The sequence below is a fragment of the Cygnus atratus genome, chromosome 7 (assembly GCF_013377495.2).
Source record: "Cygnus atratus isolate AKBS03 ecotype Queensland, Australia chromosome 7, CAtr_DNAZoo_HiC_assembly, whole genome shotgun sequence".
NCBI lineage: Eukaryota > Metazoa > Chordata > Aves > Anseriformes > Anatidae > Cygnus > Cygnus atratus.
The window spans coordinates 34,266,185-34,291,147 of record NC_066368.1 but is presented as its reverse complement, the minus strand read 5'-3'; the positions used below and the strand labels follow the sequence as shown (position 1 = coordinate 34,291,147).

Genomic DNA, 24,963 nt, shown 5'->3' with positions numbered 1-24,963 from the left:
TTTTGCCAGTGCTGGGAATTTTTATGCATATGGTTAAAAAAAAAAAATGCTGCTTTTGCTATCTGCTCATCTTATATGCATCAAGTTAGGGATAGATCAGAGTCAAACAGGACATGACAGTTTCGAGGAGTACTTAAAAGGAGAATCTATGACATGACGAGTAATGTATGAGTGCTTGATCCAAAAAGCCTCTAACAAGTGTACAAATCCCTGCCACCTAAATCTCTGCATCAAAAGGGTTTGCACGCAAGCTGGAAGGCCACTAACTGGGTAAATTCCACCTCTGTTGACAGCATCATGGGTGCAGGTCCAACAAAAAGCGGTACAATTGCTTTAACGAGGAATTCCTTCAACCTCAGAGGAGACTGGGGCACTGTTAGCAGAAGGCTCTCCTCATTTTTGAATACTCTAGGCCCTCTTTGCACTAGGCTTCAAAAAGAAGGTTGGAAAGAGAGCTGCCTCAGTGTGGACAGCCTTTCCTCACATGGTGCTTTTTCTTCTGAGTCAATGCTCATGCTAGGTAATTTGGATCCATCCTGCTGGTAAGTCTGGTGTTAAGCGACTTGTTAAGCAAATCGTCTTAGTAGATCTGCCTGAACACTGGAGAAAACAGCTGTCAATATTTCCCAAGGTATTTTTGCCTCAATTTTAAAAAGTTGAACAAATTTCTGTAGGTCATTTCTGTAAGTTTTTACTCCCCTTTATCAGTCTTTACTCCCCTTTTTCTGTCTGTCCACCCATCCATTCAGCAGTTAAAAATAAGAAATGGTAAACTGAAAACCCAACATTAAAAATAGGAGAAATTCAAGATCTGGAATAGGTACTGAAATTAAAGAATGAAAAGATTTTTTCTTTCTCCTCTTATTTTTCTTTTTTTTTTCCTCTCTCTCTACATTTGTTTTTGTTTGTTTTCTCTTTGTTTGTTTAAAGCAAAAAAGGTGTTCTTGAAAAATACTAGGTGGTTATTGTCTTGTGCCCTTTGAAAACCTTCAAACTGCAAAAGCATTTTAACTAGGACTTAGAGTTACTGAAGAGTTAATCTTGACCCATTGGCTAGACAATTTCAGTCTTTCAGTAATTAAAAATTCTGTTTCCTTAGGGCATGTCCTTTCTTTCGGCTTTTCATCTCAGCCTGGTTTTTGCCATCTTGATTTGCACCATCTTAAAAAAAAAAAAAAAAAAAAAAAGTCACTGTCACTAAATAACTGAATTTTAGTGGTGGGTTCACTAAAGAGAGACCAGGAATGTTGAGGTCATTGCTTTAGATCTTTTTGTATTCTACATTTGCCAGGGTTGTCTGTGCAGGGTCTTCGACAAGGCGATTGGTGTCACAGCTTCATTACAACTTCTTAAAGTATATCATGCAACATGAATGAGTGTTTAGCAAATGTATACAGACTGAGGGGGAAAAAGGAATTAATATATTATTACATCATTTTAAAGTCTCTCTAATCTCTTTCCTTGGTAGGCAAGTTTAGCAATCTTACAAAATCCCAGTTGAGCTAAATCATGTTAGGAGGAGTCTGGTGAAAGCCTTATTTCTTGGTATTAAATCATATATCACTTAAAAATCAGCCCCCCACAAACATTATTAAATAACATTGTGATGCAACTGTTTGGAATCCACCATGCAATTTGTACCTGCCTGCAGAACTACTTCAATACAAAACAGATAATAAATGCTCACATCAGTGTGTATATATATCTATAAATATACCTATATGCGTATATAACTCTACGTGTATACACGATGAAGTCATAAGTACAATATACATTTCTTGTAGCATTGTTATTATAGCACATTCCTCTTAAAAGCAAGATTCTTTCCCCAGACAATCTCCTGCTAGCTTTTATCAATTTCATTCTTTTAATGATTCATGGTTTTTCTATGATGTTCTATTTGGTACGTGGGACTTTATGGATATAACAGTTTTTATTAATTTGAGAGGTTTCCACTGCACGATGAAATGGCTCAGTATGATAAAGAAAGTATCATAAATGAATTGATTTCTCACCTATCAGAATGTGATCCAGCAGTGATTTCATTATTGTGGTTATGTCCTTTCAATTATCTGTAAACTTGGGATGCTACATAACATCTCCCTATCAACTGACAGTGGGGAAAAAAAATCATAAACACAAATATAACTAGGTTTCACAAATAACCTTCAGATTGTTTCATAATTTTTCTTCCTTAAGGCACAGTATTTCTTGAGATGAACAAAATATTTATTCAAATGTTTTAAGTGTGGTCTCCCAGGCAAACAACAGATACGATGTCAAATATTTCCTGTATTTAAACACGTAACAGAGTCATTATGGAGGGTTGCATGCATCCAACAAGATACGGTTTGTCTGTAAGATAGATTTCCTTTTGCCTATCACAAATGGGATCATAAAAAAAAAGTACAAAATGCAAAGTGTTCTTATTGCAGGGAGTATTTAGAAAGATAAGAGTTTTTCAACATACACAATTGGGTTTATCAAAGGAACAAGTCTGCAGAAATGATGTAGAATTGAGATTGTAAATTCTCCTAGGTGTCTTTAAAAGCTCCAGCCTAAAACTCTGTGGCTTTATTCACATATTTACCCCTGAAGTAGCTCTACAAAAAGTTACTCTCTTTTCACCCAATGTGAAAAGGTAATTTAAGCAATCTTACGTTGTGCTCATATGGACCTGGAACACTGATGAAATGTGTTACCACAACATGGCTACAGGATGGCAATTTTGTAAGAAGTGAATTTTTAAACTTTGATATCAAGCAAGTATTGTGAGTTGCACTAAATTCTCTGCGATTTTGATTACCTGAGAGTCTGGGGGAAAGCATGAGAAATGCTGTTGCTGGGGATGCTGCAGCAGATCTTTTAAAATAAAAGTAGCTGATGATACCCTACTAAATGAATTTTCTCTCTCTCTGCAATGAATGTTGTGCTTTACATAATAATAATTAGTGGCACTCCTTTAGGACTCCTTGATTTTCTGCTGAAAACAAATCTCAGGAGTGGTCATCAGTATCTCTTGTATTGCAGTTGTGCCTAGAGGTTGGGTACCTGCCTGGCGATTCACAAAGAGATTGTGGCTTCTTGTATGAATACTGGAACAGACACCATATGCACTTGGCTTTCAGGTAGTTGAAAGAATGATATAAATTCATAGTTCCTACCCAGAGGTGTGAACAGTGCTACATTTTGAGTTCCTTTTATTAAATCTTAGTAATTAGTTTTATTTAGCCTGTTAGAGATATCTTAGCAAGACACCAAATGTTGATTTACAGGCTTCAGATACTAGAGCATGTACCACATTCATGGGTAAATCAATACACTTGTTAATTATCTTGTAAGTTTAAAAGCTTAACTTCTTGTTAGTCAGAATTAGCCAAATTTTAATTTCTAAATTCAACCTCTCTACATACTCCTAATGCGTGCGTACTTCATATCATTCTAGTATCTCCCTTCTGAACAGTTTCCAGTGGTTTTCAGAATCCTTTTTGAAATGCAGATGCCAGGCCAACATGTCCAGCAGGTTGCCATTCTGCAACAGAAAATAGATGCAAGTAGAAGAATTTACCCACTTCAACCAGAGTAGTAGAGGAGTATTCATCCTGCTCAGTTCTAGACTTCTTATGTAGAGACTTCTTTCCTCCAGGAAGTTTCTCGAATATTTTTTCAGATGATTTATAAAATTAGTGTCAGACTATGAGAGAATTTTAAAATAATAAAGCCATATCTCAGCAGACTCAGTTACGAATTTTAAAATTGAACTGACAGAAACTTGTTTAACTTCTCACTCTGACTGGCAACTTGCACTTGGAGCAGGAAGAATATTTCCAATGGTACCCCAAGTTTGAAATGCTGAAGGGTCTGGTGGGAGTGGAGATCCACATTCCTCCTCCAGGGATATAACTTCACTGCCTTTCACCAACTCTCTTAAGCCTGACAGCAAAGGAGTATCATAGAAGATAGTAAAAAATAATAATTATCACAAATTATTGTAACAGTTTATTAAAATGTGGGATGGCAATCTTTAAAATACTGAAAGTAAATGAAATGTCTCACATAAAATATGAGAAAGAAAGCATGAACAGTTCTGTATTCACTGTACTCTTTGTGGTTAAGAAGCTGGGTGAAATTATATAGGAGCACATCACTACAGAGCATCGCACTACATTTTATCAGACAGGTGGAATACATGACATCTGAAGTCAGAAAGACAGGTGTATTCATGCCATTTTATTCTTTGTCTGGCCTTTGCTTTCACACGTTGTATGTGGTTACATCAAATTATTCATGTGCGCTAATTCTAGGTTTCATTCATGGGTTTGAAAGATGAAGAGACAGATTCAAATATAGGAAAAATGACTAAACCTGAAATAAATTCAAGGTGAACAAGTATTCCTGCCTCCTACCTTGACTATTTCATTACCACTCTGACCTCTAATCACTAATAAAGGTTTACTCTATGTCTGGCATTAAAATAGGCTAATATGTGCAAAACATATCTTTCATATTCATTCTGGGGCAACAAATGAGTGTCTCCCATAGTCTGTGTGCGTGTGTTAAAAATATACACGTAATAGGCTATTATGTCTGAAAACTTGCAACTAGTGAAAAAAAATCAGGAAAGCATGAAAGTGACTGCAATTTTTATAGCAACATCAAAACAAGTTCATAACCAAACAATGTTCTTTAAAAGGTGTAAAGAAGACTTTTCTCTGGTAACTCATTTTGCTTCTGGTTATTTAATGTATGGATGATAAAAAATATTAAGATATTTTCTGTATCTAAGTGATCATAGTTGATCAGTTCAGAATACACTAACAACATACCCCCCTTCTTTTTATTTTTTTCTATTGTGAGTGGTTGCATTAATTGTGTTTGCTATATAACAAAGAATGAATTGTTTTATAGAGAGAAAGAAAAAGGAATTTTTATTTCTGTGATCCACTGTCACTGAGTGTACTACATTTTCAGAATGAGATCAAGCATAAAAACATTCTATTATTCAGGAACCTTCTTATCTCTGGTAAGAAAATAAACATTTTTGAGATTTTTGCTTGTTGTTGAACAGGCTGTTAGTTGTACAAGCTATAGTGAACAAGATTTATGAGATCCTGAAAGCCCTATAAATGTCATGATTTTGTCCTAAATGTCATGCCTTTAGTATCATAAACACTTCTATTGCCATCTTCCTATAATTTGTTAAAATCACAGAATTGTCTAGGTTGGAAGAGACCTCCAAGATCACCCAGTCCAACCTCTGACCTAACACTAACAAGTCCTCCACTAAACCATATCACTAAGCTCAACATCTAAACGTCTTTTAAAGACCTCCAGGGATGGTGACTCAACCACTTCCCTGGGCAGTCCATTCCAATGCCTAACAACCCTTTCAGTAAAGAAGTTCTTCCTAATATCCAACCTAAACCTCCCCTGGCGCAATTTTAGCCCATTCCCCCTCGTCCTGTCACCAGGCACGTGGGAGAGTAGACCAATCCCCACCTCGCTACAGCCTCCTTTAAGGTACCTGTAGAGAGCGATAAGGTCGCCCCTGAGCCTCCTCTTCTCCAGGCTGAACAATCCCAGCTCCCTCAGCCGCTCCTCATAAGACTTGTTCTCCAGACCCCTCACCAGCTTCGTTGCCCTCCTCTGGACTCTCTTGAGCACCTCCATGTCCTTCCTGTAGCGAGGGGCCCAAACCTGAACACAGTACTCGAGGTGCGGCCTCACCAGAGCCGAGTACAGGGGGACAATCACTTCCCTAGACCTGCTGGCCACGCTGCTTCTTATACAAGCCAGGATGCTGTTGGCCTTCTTGGCCACCTGAGCACGCTGCTGGCTCATATTCAGCCGACTATCAACCAGTACTCCCAGGTCCTTCTCTGCCAGGCAGCTTTCCAGCCACTCATCTCCCAGGCTGTAGCTCTGCTTGGGGTCGTTGCGCCCCAGGTGCAGGACCCGGCACTTGGCCTTGTTGAACCTCATACAGTTGACCTCAGCCCATCGCTCCAGCCTATCCAGATCCTCCTGCAGAGCCTTCCTTCCCTCGAGCGGATCGACACACGCACCTAACTTGGTGTCATCTGCAAACTTACTGAGGGTGCACTCAATCCCCTCATCCAGATCATTGATAAAGATATTGAAAAGGACTGGCCCCAGTACTGAGCCCTGGGGGATGCCACTAGTGACCGGCCTCCAACTGGATTTGGCTCCATTCACCACAACTCTTTGGGCCCGGCTATCCAGCCAGTTTTTAATCTAGCCAGTTTTTAACCCAATGAAGCGTACGCCAGTCCAAGCCACGAGCAGCCAGTTTCTTGAGGAGAATGCTGTGGGGAACGGTGTCAAAAGCCTTACTGAAGTCAAGGTAGACCACATCCGCAGCCTTTCCCTCATCCACTAAGCGTGTCACTTTGTCATAGAAGGAGATCAGGTTCGTCAAGCAGGACCTGCCTTTCATAAACCCATGCTGACTGGGCCTGATCGCCTGGTTGCCCTGCAAGTGCCGCGTGATGACATTCAAGATAATCTGCTCCATGAGCTTCCCTGGCACTGACGTCAAACTAACAAGCCTATAGTTCCCCGAGTCTACCCTCCGGCCCTTCTTGTAGATGGGCATCACATTTGCTAGCCGCCAGTCGACTGGGACCTCCCCTGATAGCCAGGACTGCCAATAAATGATGGAAAGCGGCTTGGCCAGCTCCTCCGCCAGTTCTCTCAGTACCCTCGGGTGGATCCCATCCAGCCCCATCGACTTGCGCACATCCAAGTGATGTAGCAGGTCGCCAACTATTTCCTCGTGGATAGTGAGGGCCACATCCTGCTCCCCATCCCCTTCCACCAGCTCAGGGTACTGGGTATCCAGAGAACAACTGGTCTCGCTGCTAAAGACTGAGGCAAAGAAGGCATTAAGCACCTCAGCTTTTTCCTCATCCTTTGTAACTAAGTTTCCCCCCACATCCAGTAAAGGATGGAGATTCTCCTTAGTCCTCCTTTTGGTGTTGATGTATTTGTAAAAACATTTTTTGTTATTTTTAATGGCAGTAGCCAGATTGAGCTCCAGATGAGCTTTGGCCCTTCTAATTTTGTCCCTGCACAGCCTCGCAACAGCCTTATAGTCCTCGTGAGTGGCCCGCCCTCTTTTCCAAAGATTATAAACCCTCTTTTTCTCCTAAGCTTGAACCACAGCTCTCTGTTCAGCCAGGCCAGTCTTCTTCCGCGCTGGCTCGTCTTTGGGCACGTGGGAACAGACCGCTCCTGAGCCATTAAGATTTCCTTCTTGAAGAGTGCCCAGCCTTCCTGGACACCTCTGCCCTTCAGAACCACCTCCCAAAGGACTCTGCCAACCAGTGTCCTGAACAGCTCAAAGTCAGCCCTCTGGAAGTCCAAGACAGTGGTTTTACTGGTTCCCTTCCTGGCTGTAAGAAGCTGAAGGCTTTATGTAAGAAGCTGAAGGCTTTGATTTGGTCAGTTACTGGCATGATGCCATAAATTACAAGATTCTTCAATAAGTTGTGTTATCAAACGCTAAAATAATGAAATATATATGGTTATTTAGATCTGAAGTCTTGCTGAAACCAAAGGAATTTAGGATCCAGTCCTTAACTCAGTTTAGATTTACAAGGTAGGACTCTCCGCAGAGCTGCAAGTTAATCCTGAAGACAGGTAGTTCTGGCACTGTCCCAGCTCCTGTAAAAGCTGTGATGTCTTTTCTGAGACGACCAGAAATTCATGTAGTTCTGGGAAGTTTGTCCTTTTGAGGATACTTACTGCAGTCACAAATGCTCTAATTTCCTAGACCCCACTGAAAGAACATCACTTTATAAAAACAGTCTGCTGATAATAAAGCTTCTAAAAGGTGATTTAGATACAAAGTATGGTTTGAACTTTCACAGCTTTTAGTATTTCTTTCTATGTGTCCCAGTACACACTGTTCCATGAAAGTCTTTTTCTTACATATACAACAAGTGGTGCATCGTGTTTCCTAAAACTCACTAGCTGTGGACTTGCTTTCATTATGAAATTTTGTTGCATGGAGATGTGACATAATGACGACCAAAACTGACCTGTCACTGTAGATCAGAGCAAATCATATTCAGCATGGCAGGTAATTGTGATTAAACCTTGTTCCCATTTCGTAATATGGACAAGACCTGACTTGGAAGGGTCCTAATAATCAGACCTCCATTTTCAAAGGTACAGACATTTTGTCGATATTAGACAATAATAGGGAGATAAAAATTTTAAAAGTCAAAGGAATTAATGTGATGTATGTGCTGCAGACTGCAGTTCAATCTTTGAGAAACACAGCTATCTGTAGCATTTTTACAGAGGCACGAGACATTTTTAAAGTAACCAATGGGAAAGGAAGGTCTAGCTTCTGTTCAGAGCATCATACGTATCTTCAAAATCATTGCTGGAACAAAACATTGTTTTCAAGCTGCTTTCTGCCGAAATACATAACGTGTCCTATTATCTGCAACAGCATGTACTATTCATTCACAGATCAAAGCAGGTATTCAAAACTGGACACGTGAATAAAAAGTAGAATTGGCACATGCGTATATAAGCAGTATCTTTTGCATGTGAATGAATGGGACCTGAATATGGCCCTGTATTTTAAGATCAGAGCAATCAGAGCATTTCATTCCTTTGGAAACTATTTATTGGTGCTTGTTGTTTGTTTTTTTTTTTTTTTTTCTGTGCAACACAATATTCTCAGGTATGGCTCAGAAGGCAGCACCGCAACATGCAAGCATAACTAACTGCATCTATGACTACGTGGGTTCACTAGATACTGATCCTGTCTTCTGGGAATATACAAGAAAAGGAGAATTTTTGCCTTTTAAATCTGCATTAAGAATTACACAGTCCCTAGCCAGTTGTATGTGCCCCTTTGTTTCCTGCAGGGAGAGGGACATAAAAAGGGCAGATAAGGAAACCTAACTAGAAGGGTAGGCCTCTTAAAACTATTCATTGTGTGGGGAAAGAGGGAGGAAGGAACTCACCTGACCCTGACCACCCAAGCTTTTAATGCTCAAAAAGACTTTCAAAGCTTTCCGAGGAAGATTTACAGCTGTGAAAGATGGCTGGAATTACAGGGAGGCAGAGGAATACAACCTGCCTTCACTTCCTCCGCAGTCCCAAAGCACCCCAGTCACTTCTGCATTTTTAGAAATGTAAAAACGTTGTTTTAGGAACTGATTGATAGATAGAATCAAAGGGATTCCTAGCTTGACACCCTCACACAGTCTCTCCCTCCAAATTCCTAGCACTTCTCTTAGAGGGCTGCCTTTGCTGCCAGATCAAGCCCCTGCATCCCACCTCCCTGCCCTCTGTAACAAAAGAGCCTGTCACAAAGGGTCCATGGCCGCTGCGATTAACACAGCACAGCCGTGGTCTCCCTGCAGTGTGAGTTCCTAAAAGCCCCTAGCTTTCTGATAAAGTTTGCTGTGGGAAGGTCACAGCCGCCTGTTACCCGTGACAGTCGTGATGCCTCCTCACTGGAATACGGCAGTATTATTACTGGCTCTAGCCTCAGAAGCTCTAGGTAGGGCTAGAAATCTGTGCTGTACACTCTAAATTCACAATGTTTACATCACGTATGATAGCATTATTGTGCTAATATGTCCAAATAGCAATAAAAGACAACAATGATATCCACTTCCAGATGCAGTGACAGAATTACTCCTGTCACAGTGGATTTTCCTTGAAGGCTTTGGAGCAGGTTTGACCTTCTGTTCAGACCTCCAAGACCAGTCGCTTTTATCAAAGACTTCTTGAATAATGGAGAATACGAAGAAAAAAAAAAAAGCTCCTTCTCAGCATCTAAGGGTCCTGTTTCAGTTTTAATACACATGTACACAGGACCATTCTGGTGGCAAAAGCAGGTGCTTTTTATTTGCGTTGTATTTCAGGGTCTTTGGGGTTTTGTTGCCTCGGTGCAAAACAGCAATTCAGTGTTTCAGAGGATGTATCTCTAATAGTCTGTTCTGATCAGAGTTGCCACAAAAACAGAAAAAAAGTTTTATTTTTTACACTTCTTTTCATGCATCAAGGAAATGATTAGGGGCTGGGGCAGCCTCTGGCAAGTGCAAGTCCCAAAGGGGCCCTATGCTATTTATCTCCAAAGCAGGTGATGTGTCATACCATGCTTAAACTCCTCACTACGTCCCAGGCAGTCTTACCATGCTCCTCCCCAGAGAGACATTTGGTAGTGCTGGGCTCACTGAATTTGTTCTGAAGTTCTTTACTAAAGATATGAAAAATCATGACAAGCTATAGGAATATGATCTCTTTCCTTCCATCTTTTCTCTCTCCTATGATGTATTTTAATGAACTTTTGATGTTAGAACAGCAGAAACCCCCTGAATATAAGCCTGTGTGAAATGCAGGAATTAGGGATCTGCACTTTGCAGCTCACTCCTATGATGAAAATATCAAAATTTCAGATATGACTGTGTTCTGCACACTTTGGGAAAAAAAAATATATTATTATTTTATTCATTATATTTCTTCTTTACAATCAGTATTCATTTCCTAAGTCAGTAAGAATAACACTTGGGCAGGGAGCATGTCTGTGATCACTACAGAGCCAATTCTGATTATTTTTGTTCAAAGTACATAAACAGTTCAATATTTTTTATAAGTAGTTTCCATATTTTCTGTGTGTCAGTTCTGTTTAAAAAGATCATGTGTAGAAAGAAAAAAAAATCTGTCTTGTAAAATATCAGCTTCTTCTCAGCTTCTGAGACTTTAAAAGAGAATTAGCCACTGTTTATATCAAACCTATTCAGGAACAAAGCTGTATGCTCTTGTAGCAATTATGCTAATGAATGCCCCGATCCCAGGTTCACGTTGGCGAACAAATAAAGTAGCAAACAGAGAGGATGTTAGTGATCAAACTCCAGCAGGAACAGGCAAAAGAGAATCAATATCTGCCAAATGGATTGGGGTACAGTTGAAATGGACCATTTTTCAAACTTTTTTCGGGGTCTAACAAAGTAATGGAGGCAAAAATAACTACTTGGAAGTTTCATCTACTCAAGGAAAAAAAGGTTTATGAAACTCTCCTTGTTCCCTGCTGTCTGTTACAATCTATGGCAGGACTGTGACAGCATTTAGGAGTTTAATGTCCATGGAATAGAAACTTGTCACAGGTTGATGGGCTCCTGCTGCTAGATAAGTGCCCATGATTAATGATGTGGACACTATCTCCTTTGCCTCACAGGAGAGTCAGTAGTGACACTTGCTCACTGTACAGTGGAGGACACCAAAAACTATCATCTACCAGGAGTAAATATACCATGAGATTGTGACAAGGATCATAGACAAATACTGCCTGCCTTGCAGCTCAGGAGCGCGTTTGTCACGTGGTGATGATGACTTTGGCTGACCTCTGGCCTTACCTACACGTCCCCACTCACACCTGGAGATTCATGACACGGTCGCTTGGTCCCCATGCTGGGACCTGCACTGACTGCTTTAAGGGTGCCCCCAACTGTCTCTGTGCAAGCATCTTAGTTTGCAGTTTGATCTGGTGGACCAATAAAGAAAAACAAGGTTGCTTTTGAATAGAAAGGAACTTTGTTTCTTTGCATAAAAAAGACCCTTTGCTTTCATTTGAAACAAAAGATTTCTGTGTGGAACAACTGAAAAAAAAGAAAACAAAAACAACCCCAAAAAAACAACAACTTTATTTTCTTAAAGATGCTCCAGATGTAAATAACAGAAATGAAAACGAGAGGATAACTTGGAGCTGCAATCCCAACACAGAGGTGGTATGAAGGGTTCTAATTCTTTTTAGGCTTGGTACCCTAAAGGCGTGGCAAGTAGCAAATGAGTCAAGGATGCTGGAAATCCAGATTAGCTGAAGTTCTGAGTAGGACTTGAGTTTAAAAGTCTGTTTGCAAAAGGCCATTGTAACTCCTGTACTACAAAATATTCTAACTGCTGTTGGCATTTTCTCTTCAAGTCATTCAACACCACATGGAAATTTAAAAAATATTTGTTTAATTAGAAGAGAAATGAAAGACATATCTCCCTTTATAATCTGGTTGTCTGGTAACTTTGAGATTTAGGAGACCTGCATAAAAAACTACTGTCTATGTGAACTGGAGCAAACACCTGAAGCACAAAGCCACTGAGAAAAGATGCAAACACACACACTACAAAAATTTCTGGGTGTTTCTCTAGAACTAGCTAGCCCAGGAACAGAAATCAATCATGTAATGTATTCATCATAAGGGAGAGAATAACACCACTGCTTTCCCTTCAATTTCTGTTCTGTGACCACAGAATTTTTTAAAAGCCAAATTCTTTTGGCAAGCGCAATGGGAATTCTCCAAAGGGGATGAATCATCCTGAAATCATAGTTCCAGCAAATAAAATACTGTTAAGAAGGGGAAAAAAAATAGATCATCCACTTGTCTGTCTTATTGAAAGGGAGGTAGAAGGCAGCATATTTTGTTTCTTGAGATACCTAAATCAAAGCACTTTTACAGAAAACATTACCCCAGAATTTTAAAAGTAGATTTGAGTATTTGGGTACAATTTTCCCGTATAAGGTTGGGTTAACTCTCACCCCGCAAAAGCTTTTTAACCAGTTGAGCAAGACTTTGTACTCATACTAGAAAGTTTTAATATTCTGTTGTACTACTCACTCTTTAATGAATAAATACATCAAAACAAAAAAAAATCATGCACATCAAAACAGTGTAAGCCTAATATACTAGATGGTGTGGTTTTCTTTTCTTCCAGAAAAGACTTTTTTTTTTTTTTTTTTTTTTTAAGGACATAGTTTTCTGTATGTAGCTGATAATTTACCTTGGACACTTCCCATTACATGAGCCAGGATTTCCTTAAGATCTAGAGAAGTATTAATGAAGTCTGACAGGTTTATAGGCAAGCAGCTCTCTTGATACTTGCAGCTCATATCAGAGGGCTGGTCAGTGTTTCCTTTACTTTCTTTGGAGTAGCTTCAACAAGCGGAAATTGGAAATATTGAAAACCTAAGAACAGCACAACTGATTATGTAATCACAAAGGAGTCTTATTTTTCTTCTTAATTACTTCTCCATTGTTTTTCCCATTTGTATGATTTGTAATGTGTACCTTATATAGAAAAAAAAAAGCCAATTCCTACTGCCTTTTAAAACTGAAAAAAGATCATTTTAGATGACTGTTAAAACAAATGAAAAGAAGAATACATTGATGAGGATGAAGTCATTTGAAGTGTTTTTGCCTAGAATCTCCTGTTACAAACTCTGAAGGTGGGACTTTGATCCCACTGTGGTTTAAAATTGGTGTAATTTTTCCAAGTTCATTTAGTTATATTGAGACATAACTGTGTTCAAAACTGCATCTTTATTCTGTTGTGAATGAATAGAGGATGAATCAATACTAAGTTTATTCTTTCCACGTTTGTGTGTTTCTGATGGCCTGTAACCATGAGACACCATTATGCTACTATTCTCCTTCATAATGAAAACTTACTGTGAGATTTGAAATGGACTTTACAATTTTCAGATCTCCCCTTCAATATTTTCAGATCGTTTCTGTCCAAAGATACGCACACCAAAGTCATGGTGAGGGTGAACAACGAGATATTGTTCCTGCTGAGATGCCAATAAAGCTTACTCATGCATTTTTATTTTTTACTTCTGTCTTCATGAAATTCACATTGAGAAGAGGACATCCTGTCCTCTAGAAGAGTTTTTCTTTGCTGTTTTGTTATTGTCGTCCTTTCTCTAGTGGGGAGCATTCTTGTGGGATAAGAGGACTGGGTAATGTTACTGAGGTCAATCAAAATCACCCATGAAACTGTTTCTGGATATTTGCAAGGAAGCTTGTATGGCATCTATCCCTCTAAAAAACTCAGGCTTGGAAACTGACTCAGGAAAAAATCAACTAATTAAGGAACAAAGACTGAAACAGTTTGCCTACTGCAGCCTACCTGCAGGAAGACTTAGCAGGAGGACTTAAGCTGGTACTTTACCCAGGGAACTATAGGCCTGTTAGTTTGACGTCAGTGCCAGGGAAGCTCATGGAGCAGATTATCTTGAATGTCATCACGCGGCACTTGCAGGGCAACCAGGCGATCAGGCCCAGTCAGCATGGGTTTATGAAAGGCAGGTCCTGCTTGACGAACCTGATCTCCTTCTATGACAAAGTGACACGCTTAGTGGATGAGGGAAAGGCTGCGGATGTGGTCTACCTTGACTTCAGTAAGGCTTTTGACACCGTTCCCCACAGCATTCTCCTCAAGAAACTGGCTGCTCGTGGCTTGGACTGGCGTACGCTTCATTGGGTTAAAAACTGGCTAGATTAAAAACTGGCTAGATAGCCGGGCCCAAAGAGTTGTGGTGAATGGAGCCAAATCCAGTTGGAGGCCGGTCACTAGTGGCATCCCCCAGGGCTCAGTACTGGGGCCAGTCCTTTTCAATATCTTTATCAATGATCTGGATGAGGGGATTGAGTGCACCCTCAGTAAGTTTGCAGATGACACCAAGTTAGGTGCGTGTGTCGATCCGCTCGAGGGAAGGAAGGCTCTGCAGGAGGATCTGGATAGGCTGGAGCGATGGGCTGAGGTCAACTGTATGAGGTTCAACAAGGCCAAGTGCCGGGTCCTGCACCTGGGGCGCAACGACCCCAAGCAGAGCTACAGCCTGGGAGATGAGTGGCTGGAAAGCTGCCTGGCAGAGAAGGACCTGGGAGTACTGGTTGATAGTCGGCTGAATATGAGCCAGCAGCGTGCTCAGGTGGCCAAGAAGGCCAACAGCATCCTGGCTTGTATAAGAAGCAGCGTGGCCAGCAGGTCTAGGGAAGTGATTGTCCCCCTGTACTCGGCTCTGGTGAGGCCGCACCTCGAGTACTGTGTTCAGGTTTGGGCCCCTCGCTACAGGAAGGACATGGAGGTGCTCAAGAGAGTCCAGAGGAGGGCAACGAAGCTGGTGAGGGGTCTGGAGAACAAGTCTTATGAGGAGCGGCTGAGGGAGCTGGGATTGTTCAGCCTGGAGAAGAGGAGGCTCAGGGGCGACCTTATCGCTCTCTACAGGTACCTTAAAGGAGGCTGTAGCGAGGTGGGGATTGGTCTACTCTCCCACGTGCCTGGTGACAGGACGAGGGGGAATGGGCTAAAATTGCGCCAGGGGAGGTTTAGGTTGGATATTAGGAAGAACTTCTTTACTGAAAGGGTTGTTAGGCATTGGAATGGACTGCCCAGGGAAGTGGTTGAGTCACCATCCCTGGAGGTCTTTAAAAGACGTTTAGATGTTGAGCTTAGTGATATGGTTTAGTGGAGGACTTGTTAGTGTTAGGTCAGAGGTTGGACTGGGTGATCTTGGAGGTCTCTTCCAACCTAGACAATTCTGTGATTCTGTGATATATCTACAGAAGAGCTCTTTTTCAGTATTTTTTTCTCTTTTAGGAAATAATCCAGAATATTTACAGTATAGTTAGCGTTGTTTTCCCCAGTTTCTTTCTTTTGTTTTTTAGATGTCAAGATAGTTTCAACTGGGCCTTGGTCTTTGCTTTCTTTAAACCTATGTAGCCTCCCCTCTCTTACTAAGAGCTGTTTCTGTATGAGTTGTGATAGTCAGGACAAACCTTTCTTTCTTAACACTATGAGCCAGTTTTATCATTTTGGAAGACTAAATCTGGATTTCTGAATTTATGTTCCTGGCATGCATTTATATGTCCTAATTGGAGAACTTGTTTGTTATAGTTTATATTTCAACTTGTTTGTACAATGAAGATATAATAATAGGGTCATTATTTCCAAAGTCGAAGTCCCCCATATTAGAGATGCCTGGCAGAAGGTAAATTTGAATAGACCGTGGTCAGCACCTCATAAAAGTCAAGTGCTTCCAGTGGAGCCCAGAAAAAGAGTAGCACCCAAATTGACATTTTGGAATGGGAGCAGGATGCTGGATGAGACAAAACTGTGGCACATGTAAACAGGTAGGCTAGAAAACCTGCTGTATTTACTAAAAATTGTTTATATTACTGCTCTAAATTTACTCTGGCTTTAAATGAGGCTGCTCCTAGTTATTCTAGAATAGTAATTCTTCCCCTTAAATAGTATTGTAGTGGGATTTAGTCCCAGAATTGCAGTCAAGCACTTGCTTTGGTAGTTGAGTGACTCAGACAGTAATACCAAATTCCTAAATCAAGGTGAATAGTACAATGCTATCTACTGGTATGATAACCATTCTGGTTTTTTTCCAAAGTTTAGCGTTGACTTGACTCTGTAGCCAGCCGTACACAAAAAAGTTACATGGCCAACATCCACCTGATTTCCAGCATAGCGGCCATGGCCAAGGGCAACCTCTGCCCACACACCTAGCAGGGACCGAGTACCCACCTCTGATCTACTGAGCCACCTTTCCTGCTGGCTTGCTCCACCGTGCTCTGCGAGCACTGCCGTGAAGGTGCTCTCAGCCCTCTGTGGTCACAGCAAGCACTAGCTTGGCCCCACCACAAGCTCTCCCAGCAATTCCCATCTTTGACTTCTCTGGGAAATCCTACTCTATTATCAGTTCCTTTCTAATGACTCTGCAGTATTTGCAAGGGAATGGAGGCATATACTTCTCCTCTGGGTGCATAGAAACTACAGAAAGCTTCAACTGTACTATGGGAGGAGAAATCCTGGTGCTGTGGTGATGGTGGGAAGAAATTAATAGTGAGCTCTAAAGAGAGTTTTCTCCCATCCAAATGCCAGCAGGGCTATTTGGGTGGGAGAAAAGAATGATGGGATTTGCTTGAGGTTTTCCGTTTGTTTCTTTTGATTATTTTTTATTTACTCCTTTGAACTTTTGAGAGTTGAAAGCAAAACCTGAGTAATGTCTTTCTTTGTCACACACAGCTAGACAGTAGAAAACAACATCACATTTATAGGATGAAGGATAACTGCAGCAGCTCTTAAATGGTGGTGTCAGGCTAGTGAGCAAACCACATGATAAAAGCTGTGCTGCACTGCTGAAGACAAAACTCATCCGCTTTCAAGTATGTCTCTTACACGTGGGTCAGAATGCAAATTCACCACTCACAGGAAATTTCATTGACTCAGTAGTAAATTTGTAAATTTGAATGGGGTATAGGCAGGTGTAGACCTAAACCCAGAAAGAAACTGTCATAATGAACTCCCAGAACATGCTGAAACCAAATGCCCGGTTGCAGTGAAAAGTTAGATGGCCTAGGTACCCTGGCCCTGGTGTTGTCGAAACCATGTTTAAACATCAGGGAATATTCTACTGCTCCTCTTCTACCCCTTTGTTTCTGTCCCTACTTTCAAGTGTGAAATGTCACCAGTACGTCCAAGTATAAAAAGAAAATCTCTGCCTGTTTCTGACAAAAGAACTGCTGGCAGTTTCTTTTGTCTGCACAGGTGGGTTATTTGTCTCTGAAAAGCCACTCCATAAATTGCACAGGCAGTCAGCTGTGGTGATTCTGGCAAATGTTACTGTCCTTTCTGTCCATCTCCCTGCTGCTGGAGAAGATTCCTCTTCTCTGCAGTAGTGTGAAGAAACTCCTCTATTTCTCCTAGAAATGAATAATAATAATAATAATAATAATAATAATAATAATAATAATAATAATAAATCTTTAGCTCTTTTTTATGGCTATTTAATAGTCTTCTTCAGGTAAATTTACTAAATAGAGATGTTGTCTCTCCTACTGCCAAAAAACTTTTCAAAGGAGATCTGCCCTGCTGTGGAGGAATCCATGTATTTAGCATCTCTCAGGAGAATTACAAGCCCAAAAGATGTGTGCTTCATCCAAGAAGATGGTTTTTCTATTGCATGTTTCCTCATGAACAGCACTTGTACATGCAGCCCCGTGTTCCAAGACTATGTAGGCTTTTGGCTTAAGTTTAGACTATTGGCTTAGGTTTTTCCATCATAGCTGAAAAACTCCTCCCAAAGATTTATGAGTTATTTGTTTCTCTTTCCGTGTAGCATCTAATACTACACTGGACTAATAACAAAAGGAAAAGAGTGAATCTTTGTGTTACTGTTTAGAAGTGACTAAGGTTTTCTGAGAGGTCAGGAATGGATATGGGGCTCCTGAGAGAGACAGAGATGATGGGCCAGAAACACGGCTGGAGCCCAGATGGGTACAGGTGGGAAATACCCTTCTCTGCATGCAGACAGGACCTTCTTCAGCGGCATGGTCAGAGGCACTGGGGCACGTGCCTGGTCCTTCCCAGCACAAGCTTAGGCTTGAGGAAATTTTCTATTTTGCTCCAGTCTAGTCCTGGAGGCTTTGCTCTCTAGTTCACTCTCTTGTCTGGGTCTCTAAATTTAGTACAACTAAGTCTGTCTGGATTAATTTTATCCTAACCGTGCATATTAAGTAATCGTGCCTGTACCTCTGCAACTTTTCTGTGGCTTGTTATGTTTATATATTAATAACAATTAATAATATAATATAATTAATTGCCTTTTTCAGAGCTGTATATAAATATGTGCAAGACTTGATTGTAAAAATGTCTTCTGTAGTTTTGAAGTGAGATTCAATGCCAGAAATAACTAAGTGCTACAACTTCCTTCTCTTTCAAAATGTAATTGGGACTTTGTATTGAACCCCTTCCTTGCTCACACTTGGAAACTCCCCCAAAAGATGTTTTCATTTTCACATTGATGAACTTCAGGAATAATACCCTGACCAAATGTTAAGTAACAGAGACATTCTGGGTTGGTTGGCTAAATTTTTTTATTTTCCTTTCCACATGAATGGAAAGTTTCTACTGCAATCGCAATTTTAGATAGTTGTACTTATGCTTTAAAAATAAATAAATAAAAAGACAGAACAGAAGAAAGATCTCCCTGAAGAATCCACACTATGTTTTATACAAGAGCCTGTTTTCTGTTTTGTTTTGTTCTGAGGACATGTGATTTCAAAGAAGGCATAGGAAGTCTAGGTCAAAAATCCAGACAGAATAGATGTATCCAGTAAATTTACTCAGCCTTTACATTTTTTTAAGCTGTTAATAATCCAAGATTCACAGTTTTTAAGTTTTTAAATTATTTCTATGTGCGATATATGTGTACTACGATATATGTGCACAACTCCATTCTTAAATTTGAAGGGTTTAAAGCATATGTTTTTGAACTTCAATTGGGCTTTCTTTACTCTGATGCTAAAATGAATTATTCACACAATAATAACAATGTTATGATTTACTGGAGCCGGTTAAATCCAATTCATGATCTTACGTATTTCCATTGCAGATCGGGTGTCTAGTTTCATTTATAGCTCAATTTCCAAGAATCTTGAATTACTGACAAAGTACTTGCGTACTTTAAATGCGCAAACTTTACAAAGTTTAAATATCACTTTTTATTTATTTTTCTAATGCCTTTGCCTATATTGAGGAACAAACTTTAAAAAGGAGGCTGGAAAAAAATTGTCCTTAAAACAATAATTAAATTCTTTAGGTCAGTTCTTTATGTGGCATTAAGCAACTTCTGTTGAGTATTTGGTAGTCTGTGATTTTTAGCTTATCTCTTTAGGTTTTTCCATAATAAAGTTCCACCAAATTAAATTAAATAATCTATAAAACAGCAAAGCTAATAACAAATGTTTTATCTAGTTTCATTTGCCATGGCAAAATTAAATTTTAAATAAGATACAAGGTGTGGGATAGATATGTAGTATTAGGGATTTTTGGAAATACACCTTTGATGTTTTTATTTCTAATAAAACTACTGATGTGAATTGCAAAATCCTTAGTACAAAGTCTTCAAAGGTGTCTATGTTGGAGTGGCATCTGCCCTTCTCATCTCATCTAAAAATAAGTATCCAGGGAAGGTTCAGTATCCCCAGAAATATTAGTTGCACATTCACAAATGATAGGACAATACACCATACAACCAGACCACTGTTGGGATTAACATTTGTGTTTTAGAATAAGTCAAAGATTCATAACTAGAGCTATTTTTTTTGTTGAACTTTTCCGTATGTTAATAAGAGTAATAGGAAGGCTTATATTGTTATATGTAAAATCTAAAAGAAAAAGTAAATGGTAAATAACACTGAATTTATGCTTTTTTTTTTCTCTACAAAGAAAGATTACTTCTAAGTAATGGCTCTAAGATGAAAATGTTTTTATTGAATGATTGTTTTCTCTTGTGACTCACAAAGACAAAGAAGAGGGGCTGTTAGAAAAAGCTGCCAGTCTATAAAAAGTACATTCTTACCAACTTTAGCTTTAAGGACTTTGGGACTCGTTTCTCGTTTGCCACAATGCAAATGTAAACTGTATTTTACAAACACTTCAGGGCTGTTTTATAATGCCAGAACTGTGAAAAGTACCCACAGGGTAAATGAGAATCAACCATTAGCCAATGGCCAAAGCCTCCAGCCTCCAGTCTGGATTAGGACCGTTGAGAAAATGTCTGAAACAAGTCACAGTCTTTGCAATGTTTTATTCAAAACTTCTATTGCTATCAATCTGACAGGGAAAGAAGGTCTGTTTGAAAGTTATGCATGAAAATGTCAGCGCTTGCACCACCTTTTTCATATTTGTACATAACTTTCTAAATTTTTGAAAGAGTCTCAACTGATTTTGTCATATTCTGGTTTATTATTCCATTATGCTTTCACTGATGGTTTTTACAAATGACTGTTGAGCCACTCAAGGCAGAAGTGGTGGTTTGTGCCAGCAGGTTCTTACATTACCTGCAAGTACTGCAACTGAAAACAGCACACTTTGGGATTAAAAATCTGTGGAATTCTAAATTTAATAATGAGATGCATTTAGGTCTACAAGAAATGTATTTCCCATACAAAATATACCCTCTGTTATTCTTGGATAATGATTTTATCATTTGAAGTGTGCTATAGCAGCAAAGTTTCAGAGCCCTGTTTTCCCATGTGTCACTTGCTTGTGTACTTCTGTGGTATTTGCAAGTCATAATCAACATAAATAGCTATTAGCATGTGCTGTGCTTACTTAGCTAGCAGAATTGTGGAGAACAAAGGCAGACACTGACTTACCAGACAATTTACTCTTGATTCTATACCAAACCCAAACAGCGTTTCTCTGGGATTATCCAATGCTTCAGGAAACACCCAGATTCAGAATCCCTTGTTCCAGAGAAGAGCTGGGTTGGAGAAGAAATCTCTGGGATCTCTGTCTGGCCACTGAAGAATGGCTATTTAGAGCTTGTGGTTTGTAGTATTTGTTCGATTAAAAAATCTCAAAAAAAATTGCTCGATGCAAAGAGAAACAAAATGTTTGGATTTTCTATTTTTTTTCCTTTTCTTTTTTTAATGGATTTTTATTGAAAAATTAAAGTAATTAAAGAAAATCAAAAATTAGTGTTAAAAGCTAAAAGGCACACAGGCCTTACTTGAAGAAAACAAAAGAATATCCCAGCCCCAAAAAAATGCACATTTGTTTTGCAGCCAAGCCTCCTGAATAGTAAAAGCCATAGAACTTGACCAAATACTTGCCATGAGATATTCTGGAAATTCTGTACTTCCTGCAAAGACCTGAATATTTTGGAAGAAAGTAGCGGAAAGCACAGGATAATTCTGAGCTCTTTATGCCCAAGAACAAGCTCAGTCCCCACCTACGTTCTCACTAATTTCATCTCTCCCATGGGAGAGACAGAAACCCCATCAGATGAGAATGAGACGACAATTTAGCGAGTGAGGTAGCAAGTAAGGAAAAGGGACTGTACTTTGTCTTTTTCTGTTGCTACGAACTTTCTCTTCAGGACTGCATCACACATGATGCAGAACATACCAGATAGGGCCCTGGTGAGAATAAAGGAATTGAATATTGCAAAGTGGTGCAATGGGAGCCATATAGAAATGCTAAGATAAATACAGATTTGATAAATTACTGGCAAAGGCACTGGAGGGAACAATACAAGATGATGCAGTCAGGCTTTTTCATCTCTAACTCCTGTGACCCTGAGAGAAGACATGGCTTTCCAGAGCTCAGCACCCGAGGCAAGATGTTTTAGTCATTTTATAAATAATTACCCCCTGAGACCTCTCAGATTCTAGAATAATAAAATGTAGCTGTAGGTCTTCAAGTGTGCTGATATACAGATGTCCATTTCAGAACACAAAGAAATACTGCAGGTCCACATTGCTTAGCTCGGATTGCCAGTGCTTAGGTGTGTATATGTGCTCAGCAAGGCATCTGCACAAGCTTATCTCATGGGCTGCACCTATCGCTTGGCATGGCATGAGTTTTGCTCTTAAGGCTTCCAGCACGATAGAAGGAGAGACACGCATGTCCTTCCTGTTTGCAAAGAAGACAGCTCCCAGAGAGCTGAGGATTTGTCCCAGTTGTCTCTGCTGAGCAGCCTTTTATTTTAGTTCTACATCTAGCAACATCTAGTAGCTAATTTAAAATAAAAGATTTCAAACAACTAGTGAAAGGACAGTCATCATTTTTGCTCCTGACATCCTTGTTTCTTAGGCTTGTTAAGCAAAGGGATAATTTGCTGCAAAGGAAGCATAGTAAATAGAATACATTTTTACAAGTATGTGATTACTAAGGAGTACCTTTATAAAGATGCATAAATTCATGCACTCTCTGAGAAAGTGCCATCCTATATGAGCTCTCACAAAGGTTCATATGCACATCTTGTTAATTTGAGGCTTCTTGAAGGTCTTTTTTGTATCTTCTACAAGATGTTTTGTCTTGAATCACTTTGCCTGACAGAAATATTACTTACACTAAAATCTTTAATGTGAGATGCCCTATAAAGAAGTTGTTTCATTTAAGAACATTCATTGTATTAGTTCCCCCTAAAGTAATCACTTTGATGAGAACACACTCTGTGTTCCTTTATTTGATCTGGGAATAAAATTATCTTGTCTTTACTTCAGTATCTCCTTCTTATTTTTCCTAGAAAAAATAAACATGAAGCTGTCACTGCAGAGCAGGCACTGCCTCTCCCTGTTATGAACCTTTTGATTTTTGTGTTGAGAGATTTTTTTCTGCACAATGATCCTTTTAGAATATGCTCAGAGTGCTATATTTTCTTGCTTCCTTGTTTCCCGTGCACGAGTAATGACAGAGTTCCTGCTGTCCCAGTAGATTATATGTCCTATTAAATTTTCTTTCCTCCTCATAAAACTGATCAGATTATTTATCATCAATAAGTTATTTAATGTATCAGGCACTAATTTTAGTAAAATTACTATTATAGCAACTAAGGCTACCAGTTGTGAGATTTGGGCCATTTTATACCATTAAAACATGCAGCAGCCCTCTGGTCTGTCAAGTCTTATGCATACGCCTGACTTGTGAATTAATCACCCACATGGGTGTCACGAGTTGCTAAACCCATGTTGTGGACCTGACCCATGTCAGGGCCTCAGCACTGTCTTCTATACTTCCGTGGAGCCACAACTTTAGCTCTTTTTTAAGTCTTTGTAAGGTGGAGGCTTCTTTACAAAATCTTTATGGTATGAGCTTAGCTTCTGACGTGAGGAGACAGTGAGGTAAGTATGCCTTCTTCCTCATTTTCACAAAGTAAAGATTTGGGTGATTAGTCTTCATCCAAGCATTTGGGTTAATCAAGTGTTGGAGGATGTTATTGATGATGATTGCATTCTGTTTTAGGCCATAAAGAACAACTACTTTCAATGTAAGGAGGAACATAGGCTGGAGAATAATGCTGATAACTTACATTACTACAGTTTTTAAAATTATTATTTGAAGGATCAAATCACAAAACTATTCATGCTAAATCTTGTAACCTTCGGATGGGTCTGCTACTGCCTGCCACATTCACCAAGAGCCTGCAACATGTGGTGGCTTCTTGGCAGTACTAGCCAAAAGATCACAAGGTAAAAAGGAAAAAAAAAGAAAAAAAAAAAGAGCCCACCAGCTGTGGAAGAAATGGGTCTGTCACAGACAAGTTATTGTTAGCTGTGATTATATTATATGGTAATATATACGTTCGCAAGGTGACACTGCTTTGAATCCCAGCACAGTACTACACCCACTCACCAACTCTCTTTAGCTATGGGCTTTCAAAAAGCTGTAAATGTGGATTTGGTTGTGTACTACTTACACTTGATGTCCTAAAAATGACCAAAATTCTCTGATAGAAAACTAGAATTTCCTGGGCTTATTTACTACAAAAGAGGTTATTGGGTCATGAGATGTAAATGTTGGATACTTGTAATTCTTTGGGAACATCAGTAAGAAACACTGGACTGCATGGTTTCTGAAAGTCCAAAGTGCTAATCTATTTGAGGCACCTCCAGGCTTTCAGAGATGCATTTAAATGACATGTTATTATTTGCAGGTTTTCTTCTCGCTTTGGAGACAAGCCAGAGCCTTTTAACAACACATTATGCTGGTGACTGGGTAGTTCCGGGGGCTAATGAGGAGACAGAAAATCACAGTGAACCCAGTGACCATTTCAAATCCAAGTAAGTATTGTTCATTTGCTCTTTAATCTGGTATCTAATCGAAGTAGGTGTTGCTCATTTAGTCTTTAATCTGGTAGCTATCTGATAAAGGCGTATGAGAAATGAGTTGACTGTGTCAGTGCAATTTGCCAGACAGTTGTAAGAAATTAGCTTCCAAACTGAAGTATTTATTAGTAGCACTTGTGAAGAAGCTAGCAACTCAACAAGACCAGAAATCTTGTCATCATTAGTCAAAGGACTGACACACTTGAAGGAAGAGAATAAATACACTGGGCTGTTTTACGGTTTCCTTGCTGAAAGAACAACAGCACTTTTTCGCCCAGATAACATCAGAGGCTAATTAAAGAGTGGAAAGGAGGTGGCTTTAAGGACCAGAGAGAAGAGCAGATGCTGGATGTCTCCAGAGAAGATGGAAGAAGAGCTTCCCTGCTGGACCCTGGGGACAGCCTCCCCCTTCCTGGTGGTCCGTCCTCTGTGGAGGACAAAGGGCCATTGTGCCACATTGTCCCCCCAGCTGTGTAGCTGTCACTCTAAAATCACCCGCCCACGTTACAGT

At 39.8% G+C, this 24,963-nt stretch overlaps 1 long non-coding RNA gene across 2 annotated transcripts in view; it reads left to right on the top strand.

Moving 5' to 3' along the window:
• Nucleotides 1-24,963, top strand: part of LOC118244402 (uncharacterized) — a 50,601-nt gene that overhangs the window by 9,421 nt on the left and 16,217 nt on the right. For both annotated transcript variants that reach the window (XR_004777532.2, XR_004777531.2), the window contains exon 2: nucleotides 24,281-24,407. This is a non-coding gene — a long non-coding RNA (uncharacterized LOC118244402). The remainder of the gene's footprint in view (nucleotides 1-24,280; nucleotides 24,408-24,963) is intronic.